We start from the raw sequence: 26992 nt of genomic DNA, 5'->3' as shown, positions 1-26992 counted from the left end.
TTCAAAACAAAATGAAGAACATCACTGATGTTTTAGGGAGAATTTAAAACCCCTCGAAATCCCAAATTTTTTCAGTTTTTTTGTCCGTAAAATTTTTTGAACATTTTTTGACATATTCTCGAAAAGCCAAATTTTGAAAATGCACACAGTGTGTCAACATGTGCTATCTGCCATCACGGGAGATCAATGTATGCGTTTTGGGGGTGCAACCCCTTTCTCAATAATAAAAGTAGCCGAGAGGAAGGGGTTTCACTCACAAAACACGTCTCTTGATCCCCCCATGATGGCAGCTAGCACATGTTGACATTCGGCAAATTGAGTGCATCTTCAGAATTTGGCTTTTACAGGGGTGACTTCACCCCATCTGCTGAACGCAATATCAAACACAGTTTAGAAATACTCATGTCTGATATTGCCTTCAATTTCTATAAAAGTTGAACTTTGTAAGTTCCAGATTTGTGTATTGTTGGTTTGAAACATGCCTGTTTTACCTTAAAAGGCAATTTCTACTTTTATTAATGTGACCTAAATATTTGTTATACAACAAACATGTTGGTTTGTTTTAAAAAACTTTTATAAATGCACATGTGATTGTTCTTGGATTAAAAAGATTGATAATCAACAATGTGTGGCTTCTTCTTTCAATGCTCATAGTGCAGTTTCAGTGCAGTCTCAAGTGCACTTGTAGTGCAAAGTCAGGGTCAGCTAAAAGAAAGACAAGCAGTAAATGTAAGCAAATATTTGTTCAGTTTAAAACATTTTTTTATTTAAAAAATGTCTCAGACATTGTCTGGCATATCGATGGCCTCCCTACACAAAGTATTCCATGTATCTTATACGGACCTCGCGGGAACTCAGGGGGGGCAAGCCAGGACGGTCAGCTTCAAGCGCCGTCAGGGTTGGTTCATTGAGATTAATTCCGGCTTCAGGCCCATAGTTCACAGAATTTCTCCTTAAAAAGTTGTGAAGAACACAGCAAGCCAGGATGACGTGATTGAGTTTATACTCCGCCATGTGTATCGGTGTAAGAAATAGGTGGAACCGGCTGGCCATTATTCCAAACGTGTTCTCCACCACTCTTCTGGCTCTGGCCAGCCGGTAATTAAAAATCCTCTGGTCCGGGGTGAGGGTCCTCATAGGGAATGGTCGCATAAGATGGTCCCCCAGCGCAAACGCTTCATCCGCAACAAAGACGAATGGGAGTCCTTCCGCATTGTCTTCTGGAGGTGGCAAGTCCAAGTTGCCATTCTGGAGATGCCTGTAGAACTCCGTCTGGGCGATGACTCCACCATCTGACATCCGGCCATTCTTCCCCACGTCCACATACAGGAACTCGTAAGTAGCCGACACCACCGCCTACATCACAATACTATTGAACCCCTTGTAGTTGTAATAATATGACCCGGAGTTGGGTGGTGGGACGATGTGGACGTGTTTCCCATTAATTGCCCGACGCAGTTAGGAAAGTCCCACCGCTGGGCAAAGTGGGAGGCCACAGTCTGCCATTTCTGTGGGTTGGAAGGAAACTGTGGAGTCAAACAAGAAAAATAAATTAATCATTTTGCACATGAACATGGAAAGCAGATTAGACACAAACATTCTTGGCCAACATCAGTATAACATTTATTTTAGGGAGTATTTAAAGACAAAGGTATAAGGTCCACCTATCAGATTCCTCCCCCCTCTCATGGGCCATTTAAAAAAATTTATGGGGGGGGAGATGTTTTGGACAGGTAACCCCCTCCACTTCATTGAGAGATGAATGCCTAAATAATGTGTATAATGTGTATTACTTTGGCCAGCCTCTCCTTACTTACACTATTGGCAGCCCACTGGACAGGTAAGAAGTGTCATAATACAAAGAGATAAATACACACTGTACACATTTTAGCACATTTTTACATTCTGCTATTACCTATCAAGATAATAATAAGATACAAATACTTTAAACAGTACCATTTGAAAGTATTCATGCAGGCCCTTGCACTACATGCTTTGGGGAATTCATCCATAAATCTGACCACAAAAGAGGTGGGTATAGTGTGTATGGGTTTGGGAAAGTCAGCAGATAGAGGATTGGTATCAGCTGAGTTAGCAGTTGAGGGGAGGGAGGGTTCCAAATGATTTTGGGACCCAAAAAAAAAGCCTCTGGCACTCTTCCAGAATTTAAAGCACAGAGCATAATTTTCAACATTTTAGGGGGTATTTAGGGTAAAGCACTACTATGGAGCTGACAAAATACATTGTTAAGTGACTACACGAGGTGAATATAGGCCCAGGAGAGCATGCTGGGGAGGCAAGTGAAGGCAAATATGTATGAAGGACAAAAAATAAAATTACATAAAAATCCAGCATGCATGAGGACAAAGGGGACATCACAGCATATTACAATCATGGTAATTAGGGAATGAGAAAAGAAATACAATATATTATCAAACATTAAATACAATAAAATTTTATATTAAAGGATACAAATCTTACCTTAATATACTCCTTCTGAAGGACCTGTGTGATGGCAGAACAGGTCTCTGGGATAATGATTCCCAGAGCCTGGGGGGAGATGCCTGTCGAGAACTTTCAAGTCCTGCAGGCTTCTGCCCGTTGCCAAGTACCGCAGGGTGGCGACCAGCCTCTGCTCCGGAGTGATGGCTTGCCTCATGCAGGTATCCTGCCTGCTAATATAAGGGGTCAGCAAAGCCAACAAACGGTGAAATACGGGGTCTGTCATCCGGAGAAAGTTCCTGAAATCATCAGGATTATTCTCAAGGATCTCACGGAGCAAAGGCATGTGACAGAACTGGTCACGCTGGAGCAACCAATTCTTGGTCCATGAACTCCTCCTCACCCTGTTCATGGACTGGGCTTGTGTCAAAGTAAGGACCCCAACACCAAGCCCCCGCACAGCACGAACTCTACGAGTACATATACGCAACATGGCTAGAAAACAGTCGGCTGCTCAGAATGAGGTAACAGAACGCACTGAAGAACAGCAAGGCCTGTGAAGAGCGACCTGAAAATCAGTAACCAACAAACAAGAACACAATGAAAAATCAATGGTAACTCGCTGCACGCACTGAAGACCAGATACAAACCCACAAGCACAAACTGAACAGCAGAAATACGATCTGAAATCCACGAGTCTGAAAAAGCGTTAATCGTCTCTCACCAAACTTTTACTAACACGAGATTAGCAAAAGAAGCCCAAAGGGTGCCGCGCTTACTACTGAACTGCCCTTTTATAGTCTCGTCGTACGTGGTGGACGTCACTGCATTCTTGGCGTTCAGAAATTCTGACAACTTTGTGCGACCGTGTGTATGCAAAACAAGTTTAGATCTTTTAGACCTTCCAGGTTACATAGGGTACCCTGTTGAAGGACCGCCTGTTGATTGCTTGGTGTAAACCCTTGCTGTCACTCTCTGGGATTGATCTGTGCTGTCGTTTTGTACATACGCAGGGGTACAAAGCAGGTGGAATGGTGAATGGAGAGGAACACACAGTAGCAGAAGGATCTGCTTTAGAGGCAATGGGGAAACAAGGAGTTCCTGTCTAGTTCTGAAGCTTTGGTAGTGACAGGGTCTGTAAAATTTGGTTAGAAAACTGGGTGGTAAATCTGTGTATCCTGTCCATTTATATTGTAATTTTTTTTTTTTAACGATTTTTATTGCTGCATGTGAATAGGTTTACAATAGAACATTCGGAAAATAACATATTTTAAAATGCAGAACAAATATACTTTGAACATAAAAAAACACTGACCATGCACACCTCAAGTCATTTTACACAGTATGTGTACTCTACCCAAGTTGACCTTCCTAAAGGGTTACATTATGAAAACTGCTACCCCATATAGAGCAACCAAATCTTCTTATTCATATATAGCATTTAGTGTGATTATTTATTTAAAAAAAACAAACAAACCTCTACCCAACCCCAAAAGACATGCCAGGGTAAAATGAACAGAACATGCAACCTTACCGGAGTGAACCCCACCCTCCATCCCTGCATCTGAATCCAGATGCACAACACCTCATAGTCTCAAAACTCTTTCAAATAAGTAACATTATGAAACATGCAGAACACCTCACCAACCACCTGAGTTTTTGCCACTGTCCCCCTCTACTATTTTTATGGGTTATCAGTCACTGTTGCCGAAGAATCCACCCACCTGTACCATATTTTTCTAAAAAATTTTTGGGCACATTCTAGCCGTATATGTCATCTCACAGAGTGATCTCAGAATTAACCAGTTTCTTCCAGGCTGCCAGTTTGAGTATCAGTACGTTTCCAGTTTTAATTGCTATTAATTTTCTTACATAAAGGAGCCCTTCAAAAAAAGCTTAGTAGCAGTTTCCCTTGTGTCATCTTCAAGCACCCCTAAAAGGAAAACCATACTACATATATTTGGTAAATCAAACGTGTCAGCTAATAATTATGTAGCTTTTGACCACAACCTTAGGATACTCCCAAACCATATGCAGAAATGATCCCCTGCAGATTTGACATTTATGACACGTGTCTGTATCTCGCTTACCCATTCTAAAAAGACACTGCGGTGTATAATACATTTGATGCATGTAAAGTATCTGTATTATTTTTGTCCCTTAAAGAAATAACAGTGCCCACATAAGTCGCAAGCACATCTACCCATAATTCCTCTGTTAAATCAGAAACTATACTCAACCGTCATTTATGTGCCTTATAACACTGCCTACTATCTACAAAAGCAAGTGCCGAATAGTAGTCAGATACCAGCTTACTATATTCCGGCCTCAGCAAAAGAGCTTCTATCTTGGTGTTAACAAAAGACACATTACCAGAACCATACTGAGCCAGTGCAGCATGTTTAAGTTGCACATACTGAAAATGTCACAAACTAGGTATAACCCATTCTGCCTGCATTTGAGAAAAGGGTTTAAACTTTCCGGCCTCATATAGGTGATGAGCATATTTCACCCCATACTGTGCCCAGCTCAACCCCTCATTCAACTTTATAAAATTCTCCTAGATTAGGAGTATACCAAAGTGGGGCATTTGGAGACCAAGATAAAGCAGAGTCAGACACCTGCTTCAAACATATTGCTAGAATCCAAGACAGCCATACCTCTCCACGGTAAAATAAATTCAATAGTGTCTCGTGAGACGTGGTTACAGCTTCTTCAACAGACGTGGCTGCATTATTCACCTGGAAGGACGGTATATTTCCCCTCTGTGTGGACTGTGGTCCCTTTAAGGGAACAAAAAGCAAGACAGGAAGTTGTAAGTGAGTGGGGAGGAGTGTAGAGGAGACTGTGGATGGTGATTGTGTACAGCGATAAAAGTCAACGGCAGTGTCCTGCCAGGAAGCCTCCTGGCAGGGGAAGTTACCTGCAACAAAATCCAAGGACTGTTTAACTGCGATAGCAGTTCTGGACTCTGCAGGTCGGTGAGACTGAAATCTCTTTCTTTTGTTTTTGCTGCTGTGAAGCTATTTAAGTTTAATAAACCTCCTTTTGACTGAAAAGCCTGTGTCTTGCAATCTAGCTGGTTCCCCGAACTTTACAGTACATACACCAACTGTGAAGCAAAGTAATACATACACAGGTCAGATAAGGCCAAACCAGCCCTCAGTCACCAGCTGTTGTAATAATTCAAGGGACACCCTGGGAGGTTTAGACCCCCATAAGGAGATAAGCATCGAATAATTACATTGAACATTTTTTTAGGTATGTATATGGGAGCATTGGTTAGAATATATAGAAACGTTGGCAGGTATATCATTTTGAACAGATTTATTTTCCCCAGCAATGTTTATGGAAGATCTTTCCTTTATTGTACCCTTTCTTTAAAATGTACGTATAATAGGCCATAAATTATTACCTATATATGAATCTAATGGAATTTGAACAATCACTGCAAGATACCTAAACGTATCCAAAACTACCAGAGGATAGCTGCTAATGGGCGGCTAATTCTTTTGGCCGTCCAGGGGGAACGACTTTGATTTAGCCCAGTTTATTCTGAAGCTTGAATAATCCCCAAATTCCTGAATAAGCGAGATTGCCATGGACAATGACATCAAGAGAATCTTTTAACTATAATAGAAGATCATCAAGATACACATTCTTCCAGCACCCCTGTATTCAGGCCCTGTACATCTACATCCTCTCTCAACCTTGCAGCGAATGGCTTAATGGCCAGTGCGAATAAGAGAGGAGGCAGAGGGCAACCCTACCTGGTTCCCCTATAGATAGTGAAAGCATCCGATATGAGCCTATTAATTCGAATGTGAGCCCTGGGCTCACAATATAAAGTTTTTTACCCAGAAGATAAACCTAGATCCTAAACCAAACCTAGTCAATGCCGGGAAAAGATGCACCCATTCTACGGAATCAAAAGCTTTTTTTTTATCTAGCGATAAAATCACTAATTATATTTTAATGTATTTTATAATATACCATATACAGGTGGCACAAGATGGTAGTTTTGACAAATCTTCTTCCCCGCTAGTACTAGACAGTTTTGCCATTACAGAAGATGTAACGTATGCAGGAATTCCCAAACTATTCATACCAACACTTTCATCTCTAGTGTTGCATCTAAACAGTTCACTATTCCTGACTTTATAGGCTGGGGGGTAGTTCATCTCCTCCATTGTACATGTGTTCTCCAGTATGTGGGGAGGACCACAAAACCGTTGAATGCCCGGATTAGTGAACATCTGGCCAATATTAGGAAAGGCTTTAAGGGACATAGCCTTTAAAAACACTTTTCCAAACATCATAACAGAGACCCCTCTTCTTTGCAGGTTATAGGAATTGAAAAATACACTCCACACTGGCGGGGTAGTAATTTAAGAAGGCAAATCTCTCGGCGTGAAACACAGTGGATATTTGATCTGAAAAGCCTTCAGAGTGGGATTTTAATTCCTGTATTAATATTAGCTACGTTTTTCCCCTGCATCTTTTATTTATTTATTTATATATATATATATATATATATATATATATATATATATATATATGTAAAACTTTTTTTTGTTTATTTATATATTTTTTTAGCAGTTGGCTTCATGGCATATAATATTTTTGGCAATATAAGTTTTTTTTGTAATTATCTTAGTATATTTTTATTAGGTCTTGATTTGTTTAGCGCTGCTGGTTTTGATGCATCCGCGCAGTGGGGTAGGTTTGCAGGTTTGCATTGTTGTCGGCAGCCTCTCCTGGTTCACATGTTATGGTATGAATTTTGCTCTTCTTTGCTTTACTGAATAAGTCCATATGTGTGGTAGGTAACAGTTCATGCACATTTAAAGCCTAGCCCTGGGGAAAATAACAATCCTAAAAAAAAAAAAAAAATTGACACAAGGGACATTACATACGATTGATGCCATGCATCCAATCTATGAATGGTGGATGATTGCAAGGTCTGCCCCCTCCATTTACAGATCATGTTTAATTCATGGAAATTATAGTAGCTTCTATGAATGGGGGAGCTGGAAAGAATAGTTGGACACTCTTGATGAATGCCTGTCACAGCCCTGTTAGCTCCATTACCCCTGCCACATCAGAGGAGGAAGATTTCCACTAAAAGAGGAAACTGCAGTACAAGGGACATATGGCATTGATCCAATGTTATGTCCCCTGTGATGATTTTCTTTTTTTTGTCTTTTGAGTAAACTACAGATTTATGCTTGTTTAAATCTGGGGAACAGGAAAAGCAGTTTTACTTACCTGACCCTCTGCTGTCGAAGCAGGTGATGCTCCCCCGCCCTCCAGTGGTGGACTTTTCATAGGCGTCCTCACATCCAATGCAGTGCTATGGAACCTGCATTGGTCTCAATGAGGGGAGCTGTGACCACTGGGGCATACAAGAAAAGAGGCAACAGAAACCGGTCTTACATCATAGAGGATCATGTAGGTAAAACTGCTTTTATAGTTCCCCTAGGCCTAAACAAGGATAAAACCCTTGCAGCGCAGGGACAGCCCCTCTGAAAGGGAGCATTTTTACTTTCCCCAGAGTCCAGCTTTAAATTTTCTGTGTTCTTTATGTTTTCTTCCATGTATATATCTGGCCAGATATATACAGTTGTGCTCATAAGTTTACCCTGACAGAATTTATGATTTCTTGGCCACTTTTCAGAGAATTTGAATGATAACACAAAAACCTTTATTTCACTCATGGTTGGTGTTTGGCTGAAGCCATTTATTATCAATCAACTGTGTTTACTCTTTTTAAATCATAATGACAACAGAAACTACCCAAATGCCCCTGAGCAAAAGTTTACATACCCTGGAGTTTTTGTCCTGATAACATGCACACAGGTTGACACAAAGGGGTTTGAGTGGCTATTAAAGGTAACCATCCTCACCTGTGTTTTTTTTGCTTGTAATTAGTGTGTGTGTATAAAAGGTCAATTAGTTTCTGGACTTCTGACAGACCCTTGCATCTTTTATCCAGTGCTGCACTGACATTTCTGGATTCTGAGTCATGAGGAATACAAAAGAATTTTCAAAGGATCTGCGGGAAAAGGTAGTTGAACTGTATAAAACAGGAAAGGGAATTTAAAAAGATATCCAAGGAATTGAGACTGCCAATCAGCAGTGTTCAAACTCTAATCAAGAAGTGGAAAATGAGGGGTTCTGTTGAAACCAAACCACGGTCAGGTAGACCAAATAAGGTTTCATCCACAACTGCCAGGAAAATTGTTCGGGATGCAAAAACACACAAATAACTTCAGGTGAAATAAAGGACTCTCTGAAAACATGCGGTGTGGCTGTTTCAAGATGCATAATAAGGAAGCACTTGAAGAAAGATGGGCTGCATGATTGAGTTGCCAGAAGAAAGCCATTACTACGCAAATGCCACAAAGTATTCCGCTTACAATATGCCAAACAGCACAGAGGCAAGCCTCAAACCTTTTGGCACAAGGTAATTTGGAGTGATGAGACCAACATTTAGCTTTTTGGCCACAACCATAAACGCAACATTTGGAGAGGAGTCAACAAGGCCTATGATGAAAGGTACACCTACTTTGAAACGCGGAAGTGGATCGCTGATGTTTTTTCGGATGTGTGAGCTAAAAGGCACAGGGAATTTGGTCAAAATTGATGGCAAGATGAATGCAGTATGTTATCAACAAAAACTGGAGGAACATTGGCATTCATCTGTCAGAAAGTTGCGCATGGGATGTACTTGGATATTCCAACATGACAATGATCCAAAACACAAGGCCAAGTCGACCTGTCATTGGCTACAGCAGAATAAATTGAAGTGACCATCTCAGTCTCCTGACCTCAATATCATTGAGACACTCTGGGGATATCTCAAACGTGCAGTTCATGCAAGACAGCCCAAGAATTTACAGGAACTGGAGGCTTTTTGCAAAGAGGAATGGACAGGCATCTGAGAAGATAAAGAGCCTCATCCACAAATACCACAAAAGACTTCAAGCTGTCATTGATGTTAAAGGGGGCAATACACGGTATTAAGAACAGGGGTATGTAACATTTTGATCAGGTTCATTTGGATAATTTCTGTTGTGATTATTATTTAAAAAAGAGTAAACACAGTTGATTGATATTAAATGGCTTCAGCCAAACACTAACCATGAGTGAAAGAAAAGTTTTTGTGTTATCATTCATAATCTCTGAAAAATGGCCAAGAAATCATAAATTTTGCCAGGGTATGTAAACTTATGAGCTGTATAGGGGTTGCCACAGACCTTTTCTTCTGAGAATGCCAATAGCCTAGCTGGCAGTTGCTCTGGCATCTGTTCCTTTTGCGTCAATGGCTTGTAACAAGAATGCAGATGAGAAGTTATTTTCCTGGTCTAAGAGGACAGACTGGCAGCAGCGGGAACCATAGGCTCCTTCTGCTCTCAGTCAAATCCTGTGAAGAGAGAGCAGGGAGGTGTGGCTTACCAATGCTGTGCGTGTCTGTGGGCTCACACAGCCTTGCTGGGGAGTGTGCCCACACAGGTGCCCCCATAGCACACAGCTTGCTGAGGGGACACTCGTTGGTAGAAGGAACAGACAGTGCTGGCAGGGACCGAAAAAGAGGAAGCCAATGCTTATCCTTGCGAAGAGCAGGTAAGTAATAAAACTCTTTTTTAGTTTAATAAAAAATAAGGTTTAGTATCACTTTAAAGTGTTTCTAAAGGCAGAAATTTTTTCACATTAACCACTTCAGCCCCTTCTTCATGACCAGGTCATTTTTTGTGATATGGCACTGCGTTACTTTAACCGCTTGCCTACTGGGCACCTAAACCCCCCTCCTGCCCAGACCAATTTTCAGCTTTTAGCGCTGTCACTCTTTGAACAACAATTGCACGGTCAAACAACACTGTACCCAAATGAAATTTTTATCATTTTTTTCCCCACAAATAGAGCTTTCTTTTGGTGGTATTTGATCACCTCCTGGGTTTTTTATTTTTTGTTAAAAAAATTTAAAAAGACCGAAAATCTAAAAAAACAAAAACATTTATTTTTTTAATACATTTTGCAAACAGGTAATTTTTCTTCTTCATTGATGTAAGCTGATGAGGCTGCACTGATGGGCACCGATAGGCTGCTCTGATGGGCACCGATAGGCAGCACTGATGGGCACTGATGAGGTGACACTGATGGGCAATGATGGGTGGCAGTGATGGGCACTGGTAGGTGACACTGATAGGCAGCACTGCTAGGTGGCACTGATGAGGCACTGATTGGCACCACTGGTAGGCATTGATAGGTGGCACTCATGGGCATTGATAGGTGGCACTGATTGTTGGCACTGGTGGGCACTGATTTGTGGCACTGTGGGCACTGGCAGGTAGCATTGGCAGGCTGTATTGGTTGGCCTCTTCTTCTTCGGGACTGATGTCCCTTGCACAGAAGCTGGTGATCGCTTTTTTCTTTATCGTACATCATGGGACACAGACCCTTAAGTAATTACTTAATGGGTTATAGGCTACCATCAGGTGCTGACACTGGTAAACCCAATCAAGGAAGTTTACTCCCTATATAACTCTTCCTCCTTTCAGGAGCACATCAGATTTTTCTCCAGTGTCTAAAGGTGTCTTTCACACGAAACGCGTCGGGCATTGTGGGATGCAGATATATGTCTATCACATAATTTTACTCAAGAACAATCCTATCTGTACCATGATTTTACTGTTTACACCTTTATTCCCGGTGAAAGTGCTACTGTAACACCATATGTATACACATGGAATTTTTCTGTTTTGTTTGTATGATTTATCAATTTTGACCACCATTTGGCACCAAGTGGGTATATATTTGATGTACTCTTGATGTCTGTATTACGTTCGCACATACATATGTGCTTGTAAATACTTTATGAAATTATATTTATTACAATGTCTTTTATAGATGTGGTTTATGATATTGATATGACTGTGCATTTCATTACGATCAATAAACATGTATTTTCATCCAGTCATTTCCACGGTGTCCATGACCTCACTTTAAAGTCCCAACTTTCCCATTTTAGTGTCTAAAGGTGTTGGTCACGAGTGAAGATGTGCTCTGAGGAGCTCCAGGAGGGATCCATGCTGGATTTAAATAGCCTCCATAGACCAGATCCATCCAAAGTGCCATTGAGGCCTAAAGGGATGGTACCCCCCCTTACATTACCCCCCCAGCTGATTTCACTGTTGTTTGTGCCTGCTGCTGGATGAGTCCCTGCACCAGCACGGAACATTTTAAAAGTAGAAAGGGGCAGATATTTTTCTCGGAGGGGGCGGGGCCTAAGCGAAATGCTGTGAATGTCCACGAGGACACACGGCAGGCTAAAAACAAGTGCAACACAGCTGTGACAGTCTCTCCTCGGCTGACAAGGAGAAAACAAGCAGCCTGCAACACAAGGACACAAGAGCTGTGGGACATGTGAGGGTTGCAAACTGGCATTCCTGATACAGAAAGGAATGACACCTTTTTCCCAGCACTAGGCTGAATTTTGTAGCGGCTTTCAATGCCATGACTATTTTCAGTGATTAAGTGCAATTTGTATAGTGCCTCTGTTTTTGTACTTGGGACTATGCCTACCAAAAAAGACACCACATAAAGGTTTCATCCCCAGGCGCTAGGATCCCAAGTCTTATTTCCATGCTATCATCCTCGCCTGAATTACCAGTTATGGCAAGCCAGGGTGAGCCATTTGGAACAAATTGATGGTGCAACTGCTTCTCACATCTCAGCCCACTGAAGATATCCTTTCCTTCTCCCTGCAGGGTCTTGAAGAAAGATTAGCGGCTTTAATCACATCCTCCATTCAGATGGATAGGAAGCGTGCTAGATCCCCCTCCTCCACTTCAGAACCTTTGCAAGGGGAACAGTGGCCACAGGATGAGGTGTTACCCTCAGTCGATCAGGAGGAAAAACAAACCGATGATGATTCCTCTGCGGAGGAAACAACGGTAGATGAGCCTTTTTTCAGCCTCTCAAATCTGAGAAATTGCTGATATAAGCTCTTACGGAGATGGTTCGTTCTACTTTCATGCTACCCCTAACGAAGTCTCCTGAAAGTTCGGTTTCTTCCTTGGGTTCCTTAAAACCCTCTCAACCTTTGTGCGTTTCCTGCACATGCATTACTAGAACAGCTTATTTTTGCTGAATGGGATCACCTGGATAAGCATTTTCTCCCTCCTAAGAAAATTGCAAATCCCCTGGAGGAGAAATTCTCCAAAAGATGGAAAATGCAGTTGATGCTGCGATTTCCAATGTGACTAAAGGCCTAACTTGTCCAGTAGACACTGCACAGATGCTTAAGGATCCAATAGATAAGGAGTTGGAATCCCTGTTAAGATCTACTTTTTCCACGGCAGGTGCCATTACTTGGTCTGCAGTCGATGCAATAAGCGTCTGTCAATCCCTAAGGGACCAATTTAAACAGGCCCTTAGAGAGCTTCCTGCACAACAAGCTCGGGATTTGGCTGAACTACCAAAAGCATTATGCTATGCCATGGATGCTATTAAAGATTCTATTCGCCAGGCGTCCAGACTTACGCTTATGCTTGTGCATATGCGTAGAATCCCGTGGTTAAAAAATTTGCTCAGTTGAAGCACCATGTAAAGACCTCCTAACTGGGCTCCCTTTTCATGGGGAGCAACTATTTGGAGAAAACTTGGACAAATATATCCAAACAATTTCTAGTGGGAAAAGTACTCTTTTGCCAGTCAAAAGAAAGTATAAACGCCCTTCATTTAAATGGGCCCTTTCCCCTATGCCAGGGGCTTCCGCCTCTAGGCAGTGGCGATGGCACACTCTAGAGGAAGATCTCAGAGTTAGACCCAGGCTCAAAAGAAGTCCTGGGGTCGGAAACCTGCAAGCCAGAATCCTAAAGCCTCATTATGAAGAGGCAACCCCCCTCACCAAGGTGGGGGGAAGACTTCTGCAGTTTTCAGAAGTCTGAAAAGAAGAAATTCAGGACAGTTGGGTCATCTCCACGATAACCCTGGGGTACAAGCTGGAATTTCGGGACTTTCCACCATCTCGCTTCCTGAGGTCAAGCGTTCCCAAAGATCCAGAGAAAAGACAATCTCTGTTTCAGGCAGTAGAACCCGATGCGTGACTATTGGCTAACAGTCAGACCCCAGGGCTGGTGGGACACCTGGATTATCATTAAGGAGGTGAACTGGATCTATCCCATGCATTAGACAAAACTGTACGTGAATACCCAGAAATTAAGTTTGGTATATATTCATTGCCACGTCCATCCTATCTGGAACAAAAGGGATGCTTTTGGGATTTACATAGCAGACACTCTGGTGAACAGGCGATATAGAGTGCAACATTATACGCATTACCCCTGCAGGGGTGATAGGATTCGGTGAGTGGGGACCCTTGTGGGGGAGCACATAAATCACCTGGATATATTGCAAGCACTCAAGTCACCTATGATGATTTCTGCTACCTCCATGTGCACTACTTGATTCATATCTACATGTGGACTGCTATTTTATATCTATATAGTTGTAGACACATCCTTTTTGGTGGTGTTTTGATTTTTTGATTTTTATTTATTTTTTGAACTTTCTTATGGCCATTTGACCATTTGGGACATTATACATTTTTTTTATCTATGTTGTTTTCTATGGATGTTTTTTCACCTTATCATATTTTATTTTTTAACTTCCACTGGATATAACACTACTGGGCATTTATTCTTAGATTTGTCTGATTGCGTAGATGCACATTATATGCACATTTGTATAATATTTTATTGTAATTGCTAGGATTTATATGTTATGCAATTTTCTTATGCTGGTATCTTATGCACATATTTTACTATGCACTTTAAAGGTAGCCCCTGTGGTACCTTAGTGTAGGGATTATTTTATCTATTTATGTAGTATCTATATGTTTTTTTAGGATGTGTGCCCTTTATACACTTATACACATATACACAAGTAGTATTTCCACATTAGGCACTGGGTTGAGATCTTCAGGCTGCGATATAGGAGCTGAGACTTGGTGTTGATTGTATAACTAGGGTATAGTCCATCGTGTACCCTTGGAACAGCCCCCCGCCCCTTCCCTTATATTTAGTGCCCTTAGTTAACAGGTAGCACCACTTAACCCCTATCTATTGTTGTTTTTTGGCATTTTCTAGAGCTCTCCCAGGGGAGCCCTATCAGGAGAGGCAGCAACCTTCATTTTTTAACCTCAATTTTTCCTAAGCGCGGCTTTCTTCTTTATTTTAATTATTCGGAATTGGCTGCTCTTTCCTGTAAAGAGACATATTTGATTTGTCATGGGGACAGAGTGGTGTTACGCCCTTGTCCAGACTTTTTTTTATCAAAGGTGGTTTCAGGTTTCACCTGAACCAAGATAATGTCCTGCCATCGTTTTTTTTTTAAAAACCATGTTCCAGGAAAGAGTCGCTACATTGTCTTAATGTGTTGAGAGCAGTGAAAATCTATTTAAAGGCAACTGCTCAGATTCGTAAGACTGATGTCTTATTTATTCTGCCAGAGGGTCCTAAGAAAGGACAGGCAGCGTTGAAATCCACTGTCGCTAAATGGATTTGGCAAGTGATAATTCAAACTTATGATTTAAGGGGTAAAATTCCCCCGTTTCAAGTTAAGGCGCATTCTACCAGGTCGGTTAGTGCTTCTTGGGCAGTGCGTCACCAGGCCTCCATGGCTCAGATCTGTAAGGCCGCAACTTGGTCTTCAGTGCATACATTCACAAAATTTTATCAGGTGGATGTAAGGAGGTATGAGGATATCACCTTTGGGCGCAGTGTGCTGGAGGCAGCAGTATAAATCCTCAAGTCTGTGGGTACCCTGCGGGTTGTCACTCCCTCCCCTCAAGTAGCATTGCAATGGGACGTCCCATTAAGTAATTACTTAAGGCTCTGTGTCCCATGATGTAGATAAAGAAACTAGGATTTTTATTACAGCTTACCTGTAAAATCCTTTTCTTGGAGTACATCATGGGACACAGAGGTCCTGCCCCTCTTTTGGGATTAAGTATATTGCTTTGCTACAAAAACTGATGTGCCCCTGGAAGGAGGAGGGGTTATATAGGGAGTAAACTTCCTTTGATTGGGTTTACCAGTGTCAACACCTGAAGGTAGCCTATCACCCATTAAGTAATTACTTAAGGCTCTGTGTCCCATGATGTAGTCCAAGAAAAGGATTTTGCAGGTAAGCTGTAATAAAAATCCTATTTTTTCTCCTCACGCTGTCAGCGCGAGGAGAAAAAAAAAACGATTACCGATCTTCTGTTTACATCACAGGATCAGCTGTCATTGGCTGACAGCTGATCACGTGGTAAGGGGCCGGGATCAACCCCTTACTCTGATCTGTGATCACCTGAGTATCATTGAGTGCCGGCGGGGGACTCAAGAAGAGGACAATTGGGGCTGCTCTGTGCAAAACCACTACACAGAGCAGGTAAGTGTAACATTTGTAACAATAAAAAAAAGAGCCTTTATAGATAAAATAAGAAGCTGTCGTGGTTGACTCCTTTCTTACAATGCTAGTTGGCTGTCCACCACTGGCTTAAGTATTTTTTGATGTACTGGTCTGGATCAAACCTGCAGAAAGTAAATCCAGGGAGAAGTCAGAAAGCCTGATGTACATGCTTGTTATGGGTCAGTGATGCAGAATGTATTGAAGCCATTGGATCAGCATGACCCCCAGGCAAGGCCAGTAATGGGAGGCTAATCCAGGTTTCCTTTGATATAGACATAGTCATATATGGCATACGAGACACAAGATTCTACTTGTCGTCAGTCCCGTAGTAGTTAGTATGCAAGGTTCTACATTGCCAGCATAAGTGTGTTTTGTGTGTAGAAATATTGTTTTCTTGGCTTGAGTATCTGTTCTTCTTTATGTGCATTGCGCTAGAATCCTCTCATCTGTTTATTTCACAAACTTTGTATTTCCCTCTGGTCACGATTTCTGTTGCTGTCTTTGATGTTTTGTTTTCTCCTCTAAACAGAAGCGTTATCTAAATAAATTCAGACATTTGTTTTCTTGACACAGACAGAAGATTTTTGAAGTGTATGACAATGCACAGAGAGTTACTTTGATGATTCGTCTCCCTCTCATATTCCCACAAAGTGAACCGATGCTCAATGCCTTGATTATGCCGTGAAACATATTCACTATACAGATCGCGTTTGTTAGCTGCCGAGGCCCAGGGACATAAAACATTTATCAGTTCAGCAATACTATAAGAATTTGCACATGAAATGTGTCAAACAAAGCGCTTAAATTAAGGCATGGCAGCTTGTTATCCCAGTCTTTTTTTATTTATTTATTTATTTATCAAATCAGAATGTAAGACGAGAAATGATTGAAAATGTTCCCTATCTCCGATCTGTCAAGAGTCCTTTTGAAACAGAACATTCTTCTTTTTTTCAGTTGTGCGCTGTACAATAGAAGTGTATTCTTGCTGAATGTTTTCAGAAGCGCTGCTTTAAATCATCCGGACAATGGAATTAAAACACCCGTCCTTCTTAACGACAAGTTTTTATTAAAAGAATAAGTGTGTGGCCCTGACGTGGGCTATGTGTGTGAAGGGGGATTCTGGCCTTGGACTTGTATCAATACAGTTGTCAGTGACGTTTTTATTAACTATAGAAATTCAGTGTCCTTCAGATTGCATACTGTATGCTTGTTGAGAAGGCCTTGATCTGCGATTAATAGGCACCATTATTAACGATGATTGTGTGTTATGCTTGCCGAGCTTCATAGAGTTGTAAAACATCAGCCTAAACCTTTATTTCACAGATTTCATAGTCAAATTGCAGTAAGTCATCTGCATGTTTCGACATTTCAACAAATACGTTTTTCAATGGTACTGTTTGTGAAACAGTTTTCAAATACTGTCTGTAAATTAGCAAGGCTTCAACAAAGGATTCATTTGTTGAACTTCTCTAAAAGGTCAACATTAAAGTGAAACTCCAGGGAAACCACTAAATACACAGCTAAAAAACATACTTTAGGACAGGGGTGCCCAACCTTTTTAAGGCTAGGTTCACACTGCTGCGAATTCTATTGCGAATTTGAGCCGTTGCGATCGCTCAAATTCGCAAGTCATTTAAATTACATAGATTAACATTAGTGCCGTTCACATCGACGCGTTGCGAATATAACCTGCGTGAAAAAAAGGTCCTGTGCGAGTTTACTGCGTTGCGTTGCGAATTTAGTCTCCATAGACATCAATGTAAATCGTTCTTGAATCGCATTGATGGTTCACATATGTGCGAATTCCACCACACTACTCTCCACAAAAACCAGGAAGTACACAGGAAGTTAAGACCCTTTTTTTTTTTACATTATGATTCCATTGGCTAGACTATCAATCGCAGCTATAGCCAACTCCTGAAATTCGCGGTAAAATCGCGGTAAATTCGCGGTAAAATCGCGGTAAATTCGCGGTAAAATCGCGGTAAATTCGCACTGCAGCAGTGTGAACCTAGCCTAAAGAGCGAGGGCCACTTAAGCAACTTGGTAACCGGTCACGGCCACAATGAGCGGAGCGGGCGGATGACAGGTCTGTGTCCACTCCGCATATGCAGAGCAGACAGACACAGCCTGCTCTCCTCTATGGCCTCTCCAATCCTATCCAGCCAGACGGAAGGGAACTGATCCTCATCTGTTTTTTAGGGGATTGGATTGGAGGTAGGTGGGTGTAAAGGCACACAAATCTACTTACATCTTCCGCTCCATAGAGGTAAATAGAGGGTCCAATTGGGCCGACTGAAAAACAGACAGGTGGACCAGATTGGACTGATCGTGTGAAAGGGGCCTAAGGCCCCTTTCACACTGATGCGCTGTGGTTTACCTGCACCGTACTGGTGGACCAGATTGGACTGATCGTGTGAAAGGGGCCTAAGGCCCCTTTCACACTGATGCGCTGTGGTTTACCTGCATTGTACAGGTGGACCAGATTGGACTGATCGTGTGAAAGGGGCCTAAGGCCCCTTTCACACTGATGCGCTGTGGATTACCTGCACCGTAGGTGCAGCGCAATGTACCTGTTGCTTTACTGCGGGTTAGCTGCACTTTGTCACAGAATTCTATTATATCTTGCAGGTGTGGTGCACTTTCTGAAAGTGCACCAAACCCACAGGAAATAGAAGTCTATGATTCAGTGCAGGTAATCAGCAGGTGCACTGCACTGCACCTGCGAATCAGTTTGAAAGCAGCCCAATGTAGCTAGTGTACCAGTGTAGAGAACAGATGTGCCCCTTGCTGTTTAATTTTAAATAAAAACTGACCTCAATTTTCACGTCTTCCTCAGGATTCCAGCAGGTATTGCTGACTGCTGCTGTCCCCCAACGTGGGTATAGCTGGCGGCTGCTGCTGCTGCCCCCCCCCCTCAGGACTGGTATGGCTGGTGGCTGCTGCTGTCCCCCAGGGCAGGTATGGCTGGCTGTGGCTGCTGCTGTCCCCCAGGGTAGGTATGGCTGTCAGCTGCTGCTGTCCCTCAGGTGGGTATGGCTGTCAGCTGCTGCTGTCCCCCAGGAGGGTATGGCTGGCAGCTGCTGCTGTCCCCCAGGACGGGTAAGGTTTCCGGCTGTGGGTATGGCTGAGGGTTGCTGCTGTCCTCCAGGCATATATAGCATGGGGCTGCTGCTGTCCCCCAAGGGAGTATGGTTGGCGGCTGCTGCTGCCCCTCAAGCGAGTATGGGTGGTGGCTGCTGCTGTCCCCCAGGGCGGGTATGGCTGGCGGCTGTTGCTGTCCCCTAGGGTGGGTATGGCTGGAGGCTGTTGCTGTCCCCTAGGGTGGGTATGGCTGGCGGCTGTTGCTGTCCCCTAGGGCGGGTATGGCTGGTGGCTGCTGCTGTCCCCTTAGGGTGGGTATGGCTGGCGGCTGCTGCTGTCCCCCAGGTGTGGGTATGACTGGCGGCTGCTGCTGTCCCTCAGGTGTGGGTATGGCTGGCGGCTGCTGCTGTCCCCCAGGTGTGGGTATGGCTGGCGGCTGCTGCTGTCCCTCAGGTGTGGGTATGGCTGGCGGCTGCTGCTGTCCCTCAGGTGTGGGTATGGCTGGCGGCTGCTGCTGTCCCCCAGGTGTAGGTATGACTGGCGGCTGCTGCTTTCCCTCAGGCGTGGGTATGGCTGGCGGCTGCTGCTTTCCCTCAGGTGTGGATATGGCTGGCGGCTGCTGCTGTCCCTCAGGTGTGGGTATGGCTGCCGGCTGCTGCTGTCCCCCAGGTGTAGGTATGACTGGCGGCTGCTGCTTTCCCTCAGGCGTGGGTATGGCTGGCGGCTGCTGCTTTCCCTCAGGTGTGGATATGGCTGGCGGCTGCTGCTGTCCCCCAGGTGTGGGTATGGCTGGCGGCTGCTGCTGTCCCCCAGGTGTGGGTATGACTGGCGGCTGCTGCTGTCCCTCAGGTGTGGGTATGGCTGGCGGCTGCTGCTGTCCCCCAGGTGTGGGTATGACTGGCGGCTGCTGCTGTCCCTCAGGTGTGGGTATGGCTGGCGGCTGCTGCTGTCCCCCAGGTGTGGGTATGACTGGCGGCTGCTGCTGTCCCTCAGGTGTGGGTATGGCTGGCGGCTGCTGCTGTCCCCCAGGTGTGGGTATGGCTGGCGGTTGCTACTGACTTTTCTCCAGCGTATAGCTGTCAGGTACTGCTGGCTACCCCCCTGGGTGAGTATGGCTGGCAGGTACTGTTGGTGGTTGCTCTCCCAGGCGGAGTGCGTTTGGTATTACTCCGCCTGTGATGGGAGCCGGTGCTATGAAGGAAGCATTGGCCCCGCTTCCTCTAGCGCCGGCTCTATTCTTTACACTGATGCTCGGAATGGTTGGGAACCCGTTATCTGGGCTTGCCGACCCACCATCCCAGAGCAGGAGGTGGCGGGCCACATCAGAGGGCGCCGCAGGCCACATCTGGTTCGCGGGCCAGCAGTTGGGAACCCCCTGCTGTAAGAGATGCTTTTCTAAAACTGCAAAATCTGGTGCATTGATGTGTGCTGATAGAAAATAAATCAAAACTTTCAAGCGCTAAGCTCATGGTACCACAATTAATATTGATAAAAGGGTATTAGATAGTCCCAGCTGCTGTGGGAGACACTTGGAGCAGTGACCATACTGGTGCTAAAGTAGAACATTTTGCATTTTATAACAAGCTATAACACATTGCAACAAGCTGCTGCATATAGAGTTAAACGGACTGTAAAGTTTGATAGTTAAAAATAGAAAAAAAAAACAAACACTGTTGGGTTGTGCAGTACATTGCAGCGTGTGTGCACCTTATGCACACGTTAATACATGCCTGCTGGTCTGAAAGGGCACTTACAAACTGTGACAAATAAAACTTAAAAAATTGGCAAAAAGCAGCTGGCACACCAATTGATACAAATTGTGTAACAGATAGAACTCAAAAGTCCTGCGCTAATAAGGATGATCAACGGATAATGCAAATCATCATATATGTGAATCTCAAAAGGTAAATGCATGGACATAAATGACACTCCCACAGTGCACAAATAATAGTTACAAAATGTGAAAATAATAAGAAGTCCCAAATAAAAAAATAAATAAAATCCTATACCAATAATAACAGTCCCAAAGTGAGAGACACTTGCAAACTGTACAGAAAGACAAACTGTACAGAGACACACATGAATTATCTGACTGAAGTGTATATGAAAAAAGAAAAAAAATAATGTGCTTCACCAATGCATACAAAATGTTCCTGTTTATCTTTGAAAAAAGTACTGAAAAATACCTGTAGGTCCCGCAAGAAATCTGGTGAACACTTCTGTGCAATGACAACACTACTGCAGGGGCTAGTCCAAAGGGTGGTGATAAATAGTGAGTACTTGGAATGGTACGGTGTTGTAAGTGGGGTCCCCAAAGAATCTGTTCTGGGACCAATCCTATTTAATTTATTCATTAATGATATAGAGAATGGGATAAATAGCTCAATGATGATACAAAGTTAAGCAGGGCAATAACTTCTGCGCAGGGCGTGAAAACCTTACAAGAAGACTTAAATAAAATAATTGGGTGGTCAACTACATGGTAAATGAGCTTTAATGTTGAAAAAATGTAATGCATTTGGGTGCTAAAAAATACAAACGCAAGTTACTCGCTAGTGGGAGAACCTCTGGGGGATTCTAGAATGGAAAAGGACCTGGGGTCCTAGTAGATGATAGGCTCAGCAATGGCAGGCAATGCCAGCCTGCTGCAAACAAAGCCAGCAGGATATTGGCATGCATTAAAAAGGGGATTCACTCCAGAGATAAATCGATAATTCTCCCTTTCTACAAGACTCTGGTGCGGCCGCATCTTGAGTATTGGATTAGTTAGGATATATCACCCTAGGATGGAGCTGTGGGTGCATAGATTAGTAGATTAGTAGAGAAGGTGCCACGTCCTTAATAGATAGAGAATATATGTTTGGGCTATGTCATGGACTTTATAGGCACAGAGTACGCAAAGTTGAATAAAACTTTTTATTACAGAAAATTGATTAAAATATAAACATGTTAATGAGGAACTGCAGTCTGCTCACATAATTTGTAATAAAAACATCTTTGCCATTCTGAAGCTTCCCTCCAACCAATTTGCTTATTATTTTATATATGCTGTGATTCTGTACTTGCCAAATATGCTGCAGAAATCTCTCTCCACTGAGTCTGGCTGCAACCATTTTAACTGTGGGAAGGTGAAGCCACTGCCTGTTCACCTCCTGGATTTACAGAGGCACACCTCCAGCTCTGCAGCTCTCATTAGCCCTCTTATGACTCTCCACCCTCCCTTCCTGGCAAACGCTCAGGAGAGTGAGAGAGAGCTGTGCATGATGTCATAAGCCTAGGCTTTTTACCAGACAAGAAACAGGAAGTGGGCTGTATAAGGTATCTACTGGCAGAAAAAAAATGTTTTACTATGCAAAGTTAAAACAACAAGGGCAGAAGATTTAATAGATGGAAGAATGAAAAATGACTAAAGTTTCGCTTTAAAGTGGATGTAAACCTGATTCATGAAGTTTGAGCTGAGCACAAGTATCTGTAGTGTTTTCTTATCTCTCTTCAAAGCACTATGTCCCGTAGCTGTCTCCTGCTCAGTTCCTCTGTTATCAGCCTGATAACTTCTCAGAGACGGCAGCCCTGAAAGTGGTTGTAAACCCTTTACAACCACTTTAAACTACAGGCAAGCCTATAATTAGACTTGCCTGTAGCTACACTGGATATCTCCTAAACCTGCACGGTTTAGGAGATATCACTGTATTTGCATGTCCTGACGTCATCAGCACATGCGCACTAAGGCAAACTGAAGCAATGGCACGTACTTGCCGTTGCTTCAGTTGCACTGTGCCGTTCCCGGTGGGAGTGACGTCATCGCGGTTCCGGCCAATCACAGTGCGGGAGCCGCGATACCCAAAATTAACCCCCGGGAGAGATGTCGGCCAGAGGGGGAGACAAGGACGGCTGCGGGGGCTTCGTTCTCAGGTAAGTAATTCATAATGAGCTAGTATGCTATGCATACTAGCTCATTATGCCTTTATCTTGCAGGTTTTTTTTTTTCTTGGAATTGTTACAAAGGGTTTACAACAGGCATGTCCAAAGTCCAGCCCGCGGGCCAATCATGGCCCGCGGTCCGGTTTTGAATGGCCCGCCTGGTTATCTAAACCAGCCTTTCTCAGCCAGTGTGCCGCGGGTTCAGGGCTGTCAGATGAGCCCAATCCCCTGCCGAACTGTACATCGGCACTGTGAGAAGCTCCGTCAGCATCAAAAGTAAAAGTAAAGTGCAGGGGAGTGTGCTGTGCTCTCTGCTTCCCCCTACAGTGCAGTACCCGGCTGAATGAGGAAGCTGGAAAGGTACAGTATTGTGCTAGAAGCTAGATTCGTTTTAAAAGGGCTTTATTCATGTGTCTGTGCATGTGTGTCTGTCTGTATGTATGTGTGTGTGTATGTGTGTGCATGTGTGTGCATGTGTCTGTATGTGTGTGTGTGTGTGCACATGTGTCTGTATGTGTGTGCGCATGTGTCTATGTGTGTGTGTGTGTGCGCATGTGTCTGTATGTGTCTGTATGTGTATGCATGTGTCTGTATGTATGTATGTCTTTATGTATGTATGTGTGTGCATGTGTCTGTATGTATGTCTGTATGTGTGTACATGTGTCTGTATGTCTGTATGTGTGTGTGTGTGTGCATGTGTCTGTATGTGTGTGTATGTATGTGTATGTATGTCTGTATGTATGTCTGTATGTATGTATGTGTGTGCATGTGTCTGTATGTCTGTATGTATGTGTGTGTGTGTGTGTGCATGTGTCTGTATGTGTGTATAGTATGTCTGTATGTGTGTGTGTGTGCATGTGTCTGTATGTGTGTGTGTGCATGTGTCTGTATGTATGTATGTATGTATGTGTGTGCATGTGTCTGTATGTGTGTGTGTGTGTGTGTGTGTGTGTGCACATGTGTCTGTATGTGTGTGCGCATGTGTCTATGTGTGTGTGTGTGTGCGCATGTGTCTGTATGTGTCTGTATGTGTATGCATGTGTCTGTATGTATGTATGTCTTTATGTATGTATGTGTGTGCATGTGTCTGTATGTATGTCTGTATGTGTGTACATGTGTCTGTATGTCTGTATGTGTGTGTGTGTGTGCATGTGTCTGTATGTGTGTGTATGTATGTGTATGTATGTCTGTATGTATGTCTGTATGTATGTATGTGTGTGCATGTGTCTGTATGTCTGTATGTATGTGTGTGTGTGTGTGTGCATGTGTCTGTATGTGTGTGTATAGTATGTCTGTATGTGTGTGTGTGTGCATGTGTCTGTATGTGTGTGTGTGTGCATGTGTCTGTATGTATGTATGTATGTATGTATGTGTGTGCATGTGTCTGTATGTGTGTGTGTGTGTGTGCATGTGTCTGTATGTGTGTACTTGTGTCTGTATGTGTGTACTTGTGTCTGTATGTATGTATGTGTGTGTGTGCATGTGTCTGTCTGTATGTGTGTGTATGTGTCTGTATGTGTGTGCATGTGTCTGTATGTGTGTGTGTGTGCATGTGTCTGTATGTATGTCTGTATGTATGTGTATGCATGTGTCTGTATGTATGTGTGTGCATTTGTCTGTATGTGTGTGTGTGCATGTGTGTATGTGTCTGCATGTGTGTGCATGTGTCTGTGTGTATGTATGCGTGTATGTTACTTTTAATCTGCCCCCACCCCCAATTCCTGTACCATCAGAACTGCTTTTGTAGGGCTTGTGATAGCAGCCAGGACTGCTGCTCCTCTGAAAAGCAATCCATGCACAGATCGCTTTTCAGAGGCATTTGACAGGCAGTAAAGAGGCATTATGTTGCCTCCTCACCACCTGTTTTAAGCCTGTAAATGCAGCATCACTATACCGCAACCGTGCAATGCACACAGTTGCGGGATAGTTGCAGTGCAGCCCCATTCAGCCTGGGTATACCTCCAGCTGCAGCCACAGCATGTGTACACCCACAGCTGCTCCCTCTGTAGCTAAAGGGGAAGAAGTTGGGAGTGGTAAAAACAGCTTAACCATGTGGTTTTACTGCCCCTCCAACCTGACATGTGGACAAGCCCTAGGTTCACATCTGTGTGGCTGCATGTAGGGCAGCCCATTCATTTCAATGGGCTTCCCCACCCACAAAAATGCAGGGAAAGAAGTTCCCGACCTTTTTTTTTTTAAATTGCACTGCACCAAAAGCACCCCACGTTTTCCAATGTGTGGGGTACCATTAAGAATTAACGGTACCCCTAAAGAGCAGAGCATTCGTCTGTGTGTCAGGAACAAGCGCGACAAAGAGAATTCTTGTTGGGCAGCGTATTAGTGCTCGAACAAACACACTTATGCCCCGTACACACAGTTGGACATTGATCGGACATTCCGACAACAAAATCCATGGATTTTTTCCGATGGATGTTGGCTCAAACTTGTTTTGCATACACACGGTCACACAAAGTTGTCGGAAAATCCGATCGTTCAGAACGCGGTGACATAAAACACGTACGTTGGGACTATAAACGGGGCAGTGGTCAATAGCTTTCGTCTCTTCATTTATTCTGAGCATGTGTGGCACTTTGTGCGTCGGATTTGTGTACACACGATCGGAATTTCCGACAACGGATTTTGTTGTTGGAAAATTTTATAGCCTGCTCTCAAACTGTGTGTCGGAAATTCCGATGGAAAATGTGTGATGGAGCCTACACACGGTCGGATTTTCCGACAACAAGGTCCTATCACATATTTTCCGTTGGAAAATCCGACCGTGTGTACGGGGCATTAGACCGAATTTTAATGGTTCAAAGAATGTCAGGCAAAATGGTCGGCCCTCACACATGTTCACTTCATCAAATCTGGCCCTCTTTGAAAAAAGTTTGGACACCCCTGGTTTACAAGCACTTGAAGTGTGTGTCGGGGAGGTTGCTATAAATAGATTAGCACACAGCTTGCCATCTCAGAGCAGAGCTCTGCACATTCCTTTCTTCCTTTGCCAATGTAAAGAGGGTGTGTGTGTCTTTCCTCCAATCAGCTGTCTTGGCTGTATGCCAATAATGCACTCCCAGTGTTAACCAGGAAGAGAAAATCTCCTAACACAAAGAACACATTCTAAAGGAAATATACAGCTGAAGACAGCAGATATAGATGTAAAACTTATATAGGGCGATTCTTAACCTCTGTGTATCATCTGAGGCTGTTTACATCCACTCTAATACCCTCTAGACATTTTCTTTGCTGTGCGATTTTTATTTTATTGTTTTTAAACATGTTTATGTTATGATTTTTTTATTTTATTGTTTTTAAACATGTTAATACATTTTCTGTAATAAAGATAAAAAGTTTTATTCAACTTTGTATACTCTGTGCTTATAAAGTCCATGACATTGCTCAAAAATATATTCTGTATCTTGAGTATGTCATCCAGTTCTGGGCACCAGTGCTCAAGAAGAATGTGTTGGAACTGGAGAGAGTCCAGAGAAGGGCAACAAAACTAATAAAGGGACTAGACGCAGTAATGGCAAAACTTGGCACCCCAGATGTTTTGGAACTACATTTCCCATGATGCTCAGCTGCACTGCAGAGTGCATGAGCATCATGGGAAATGTAGTTCCAAAACATCTGGGGTGCCAAGGTTTGCCATCACTGGACTAGAGAATCTCAGCTATGGGGAAAGACTACAAGCTTCAAACTTATTCTCTCTGGATAAGAGACGCTTAAGAGGGGATATGATAGCAATAGGGATATCATAGGGAAGACAATGTTTAAGTGAAAATACATTTAAAAAGACACAAGGCCATTTACTGAACCCAGCCTTAAGTAGTATTGAACCATCATTTTTTAACTTTAACACAGTAAGCACAGTAAAATAAGCATTCGCCAGTAAACTATTTGTTAAAATTCTTAACCCAGTACTTGCAGTTTACAACTTTCAATGCTCTTGGTTCCTGTTCTCTCAGTGCTGCTTCCTTGAACTTCTGGTCTTCACAGGAAAGAGTTAATAGTGGACAGTGTAGTCCCTAGTCAGTTTGGAAAAGGGATGAGGGAGGAACAGGGAAGTACCTTTGTTATTTTA

The 26992-nt window shown here is 43.2% G+C and overlaps 1 protein-coding gene across 2 annotated transcripts in view; it reads left to right on the top strand.

Moving 5' to 3' along the window:
* ABCC4 (ATP binding cassette subfamily C member 4 (PEL blood group)) overlaps window positions 1–26992 on the top strand; it is a 627509-nt gene that overhangs the window by 217570 nt on the left and 382947 nt on the right. The gene's annotated exons all lie outside the window — the stretch shown is intronic.

The sequence above is a fragment of the Aquarana catesbeiana genome, linkage group LG02 (assembly GCF_042186555.1).
Source record: "Aquarana catesbeiana isolate 2022-GZ linkage group LG02, ASM4218655v1, whole genome shotgun sequence".
NCBI classification, from domain to species: domain Eukaryota; kingdom Metazoa; phylum Chordata; class Amphibia; order Anura; family Ranidae; genus Aquarana; species Aquarana catesbeiana.
The sequence above is the reverse complement of the archived record's forward strand: the minus strand, read 5'-3'. Positions and strand labels throughout refer to the sequence as shown.